The sequence below is a fragment of the Panthera leo genome, chromosome F2 (assembly GCF_018350215.1).
Source record: "Panthera leo isolate Ple1 chromosome F2, P.leo_Ple1_pat1.1, whole genome shotgun sequence".
NCBI lineage: Eukaryota > Metazoa > Chordata > Mammalia > Carnivora > Felidae > Panthera > Panthera leo.
In genome coordinates, this window is record NC_056695.1 from 30,279,465 (window position 1) to 30,284,348 (window position 4,884).

Consider the following 4,884-nt stretch of genomic DNA (forward strand, 5'->3'; position numbering starts at 1 on the left):
TAAAGCTGGGAAAGTGGATAGGAGTCCTGTAGGAGTAGGAGGGTGAGAGGAGAGGCCTGTAATTTTAAATCGGGTGGATTGAGTAGGGGAGACTTAAATGGAGAGCTACAGAATGTGAAGGAGTGAACACCAATGTCTGGTCAGGTTTCTGGGCAGAAGAGCAGTGCCCAGGCTCTGAAGGGAGAGTGCATCTGGTTAAAGTCCAGCCAGAGGGAGGAGGCCAGTGTGGCTGGAGGCCAGTGGAGGAGGATATGTGGACAGGGAGGTACTGGTGATGTGATGGTGGGGGTAGGTAGCACTCCCTGTAGGGACTTAAAGACATTTGCGAAGGGCTTGGCTTTTTACGAAGGGAGATGGGAGGTCAGTTTGGGGTGGGGAAGTCTGACCCAGGCTCACTCTGGCTGCAATGTAGGGAAATAGCAGCAAGGTCAAGATGATCACAGGGAGGTGAGTAAGAAGTCTGTGATAGATAGCTGAGAGGTGAGAGTGGCTCGGAGCAGGGTGTTAGCAATGTTGGTGGTGGCCAGTGATGGGGTTTTTGTAGGAGTTACAGCACATGGGGCTTGCAGATGGATTGCATGGAGGTGAAAGAAAGGGCGATGTGAAGGATAACCAGGGTTTTTGATCTGAACAAAAGGAAGGCTATAGGTATTGTTAATTAAGAAGAGACGGAAACCATTTGTGTGTTCCTCGATGAAGCACAAAATCTCTTTTGATTGCACTCAGGTATAACCAAATTCTGGAGATAAAGGGAGGTGTAAGAATCACCTTTGGGTAGATTATGTAATAAGGGTGATCTTGAGGCAGAGGGCTACATCTCATTTTATATTCATTAAGTGGTTGGTATCGAAAACATTCTATAGCCAAATCTGATAACCCTTAGATTCTTTAACTTCTTTCTGATCAAGGATAGACAGCGATATGGGAAAACATGGGTAAAGAGCTATGCAGGCAAAACTCAACCACAGGCACCATATATCTTCATTATGAATTAGGGGAATAAAAGTTATTTTTGCAAAATTATTATTTTTTCATAAGGGCTAGTTTTGTACTCATTATTGTGATTATTATGTCCAATGAATATTTGGTTCTAAGAAACAAAAAGAACTGCTGATGAAAAGAATGTGTACATGCTTGTTGGGCTGCCTAATAAATAACTATTTGATGATGATTCTGCAGTATGTTTAAAGGGTAATTCTTCTTCTGTTGCTTTAGAGAATTCATTTGGCATTCTAAAAATGGATGTAATTTCAGGCCGTGTCCAAAATGTATCAATTAGCCTGACATGTAGGTCTTTTTAACAGATCTATAAATTTCCAATTTCCTTTGCCATCTTAACCATGGTAAATCATCCTGAACAAGATCATTCTTTTGAACAACAGCCTCCTTATTAACTGAGATCAATTGAGATTAGAAAATGAAAAATACACTAGATGCTGAGAACTCTTTATGAAACCACATTTGTAGGGTGAGGATTGAATGAAGATAAATGGGTTATTTTCAGCTCCCACATCATTGATTTAAAAATGTATTCTCTATATCCCACTGCTGGATTAAACACTAATATATATTTGGACAGTTTACTTGCTTGCAAGAATTATCTTTTCCCCATTCAGGTTCTGTATTAATGGAAGGGAATGCTTTTTAATTTCAGTGTATCTTGCTTTGCATACCACATACATTTCTACACATTAAATTGCATAACATTGATTTTTTTAATTGAATGATAAATTAATGACTAAGTCCTTTGTTTTAATTTCTGATTGATTTTTGTTTGCTCTTTGGATAACATACAAGATGCTTAACACATCATGTGGACCCTTAAGTGATCTGCATTCTGCCTACCTTTAAAGGTAATCCCCAGCTACCCCGGTCTTCGTTCAAATCCTACTATTTTACATTCAAGATTTTTGCACATATTGTCTAAATTTTAGTTCTTTAACACTGCCTGCTTTATTTTTCCTGCGTAACACAAATAGTACATTACTTACTTACTCAATTGCCTATCTTCTCCTAACTAGAAAGTAGGCTGCAAAAAATACATGGATTTTCATCTTTCTTTCTTCACTGCTGAATCTCTAGCATCTAGAATTGTGTTGGGTATATAGTATGCACTCAGAAAAAGATGATGAATGAATGAATGATTCCTTATCTTGGTATACCAATTTCCCTTCTCTAAACCTAGGTAACTTGTATTCATCATCCTAATTCCAGCTTAAATATCACCTTTTCAGGCTACCTTTTTTGACCCTCCTAAGACAAGATCAGCTTTCTCTATTATTGGTTCTTATAATTCTCTATATTTCTAAGTTCTCCATAGAACTTCCTAGGATTTAGCTTATAAACTCTACTTTTTGTGAGATAATTTGCTTAACTCCTGTCTTCTCCCCTAAACTGTAAAATATCTCCTTTTCTTGTTTTTTTAAAAATTTTAAATGTTTATTTATTTTTGAGAGAGAGGGAGAGAGACAGCACGTGCACATGAGTGGGTGAGGGGCACACAGAGAGAGGGAGACACAGAATCCAAAGCAGGCTCCCGGCTCTGAGCTGTCGGCACAGAGCTGGACATGGGGAGAACCCATGAACCATGAGATGTTGACCTGAGCCAAAGTTGGACACTTAACCAACTGAGCCACCAAGTGTGCTTCTATCTTGTTCTTAATGGTCTCTCTGGCATCTAGCATAATGCCTGGGACAAAGGGATGCTCTATAAATATCTGTTAAATGAAACATGGATGGAAGAATGATTAAGCAATACCTCATTATAACTTTCAGTCCTCTGTTCCACTTGTTGAATGCTCTCCCAACAAAAACTAGTTGTTAGTGAACCACAAAGGAGTGTTTTGCTATACCGGAACAGATCTTATTTAAATATACCCCTCAATGAATTCATTAATGCTTGTAGGATCCCTTAAAGTTAATGCATCATACCAGCCTCTTCACCCCCCACTTTATTTAATTAAATAAATATTTAATGTGTTTCTCCTCTAGACCAAGCCATATAGAGGGAAAGAAGGTCATGTAAATAATGCGAAGACCATAAGCTTTAAAATATAAAGCTCTCTTACCCTCTAACTGCCTGTGTGAGCTTGGCAAAGTTACCAGTTAAGCTTTTGGTTCTCTATCTGTCAAATAGAAATAGCAATACGTATTTTGTGTGGTTTATGTAGTGGTTATTAATGATGCATGTGGTATGCATGTCACATAGTAAGTGCTCAAAAGATAGCAGTTGTTACTACTATCACTAGAAGGTAAGCTCCTAGAGGGCAGATTACACTTGCATTTCTAGTACCTTACATACCGAATCCTCTTAATAAAGATTGGTTAAACTGACCAACAATGGGAACTGTGGCAGAATATATGCTCCTTGTCAACTCTCATCGGGCTTAGAGTCTAAGCAAGAAAGTTCCAAGACATATTCATGAAATATTTAGATAATAATGAAATATAATACTATAGTTTATAATTCATATGAAATTATAGTAACATATGTGTTACAACCATAAGTGCTTTGCATGGCCAGGCAGAAAAAGATAAGGGGTGGCTGGCTAGAGTTATTGGAAAATGATATGTTCACACGTTGGTGTGTGTGAGATCTATACGAGTGAGCCTCCTGTGAAAATGTTGTATTTCTTTGTCAAAATTTGATGCTGGCTACACCAATGTTGGATAAAATGGATTCACCTGCCGCTTCTGTGTTACTATAATGGCAGGCAAAATTGGGTTATTGATCCTGGGTATCAAGGTGTCTTTGTTATAGTAATGGATGCTTTTTTCCCCTGCTTTAACAATCAGTGGTGAGCTAACATCACAAATAGGTTCTGATGATGTTGGGTAATGTGTCTCAAATAGGGGTGTATTACGTGGGAGTATATACTAGCTCTTAAAAACTAGAACATAGACTCCATTCCATATTCCACTTCTTTGCAGCATGCTCAGCACAGGTGTTCAATCGTATGACATCATCCATAATCAATACCTACTGCTGTCCTTTCATCTCACCACTCTCTGCTTATAGCTCTAATAAATGGGACTGAGATCGGTGAGCACGAACAGAAGAACGTTTCTTTTCTCTAGGACCCTCTCTCCTTTTTGTTACTTGGGTGTCTTCATAAAGATGCTTGACTTAGATCCAAACACAATGGCACTCCATTAAAGGTTTTGATATGCCAGCATCCACACTGAAAGCTTCAGATGCCTAATTGCAGAATTGAATGCAACAAACACACTGTGTCCTGACCTTAGGTAGGAAAAGAGATGAATACCATCTTTCAGCCACTTCAAGCCATGTGAGGATGATCCAGAACCGACCCATGCCAACCGGCATCCAGGCACGTATCAACCTGTCCAGAGTCTACATCTGCAGGGGAAAGCCCAGTCAGCCTCGTGGCTTCTAGAAGAAGCCGCTTGGCCACACACCTGCCTCCGAGTGGCAGAAAAACGTCCTGGAAGCCCGTGCCTCTGCACACTCACACCCACACGGTATACACTGAGACGAACACATCTGAATAGTCAGAGATCTGAATACAGAAACACTGTGCTCACAGCAGTCACAAACAAAAACACATGCGTGGAATAAAGTACTTTTCAAAAATCTGGGTCGGTAAAGCGCTCTTATCACACACTTCGAGGCCCCGCGGGAGTCCCCTGGAAAAGGGCTTTTCTCGGAGCCATTCACAAACGAGGCAGTCCTTCCCCCGAGGTGTGTCCTCAGCGTGGATCAAACGGCAACTTTGTTGCAGTCCCGGCAATCTTTCCAACTCTTTGCTCTGCTCTTCCTTAACTCCCAGACGGCCGGGCGGCGCCGGACCGGACAGCCACGTCCTACTCCAGGGGCCTCCCCGCCCTAACCGCGCGGAGGGGCGGGGCCCAGCCGGCTGCCAG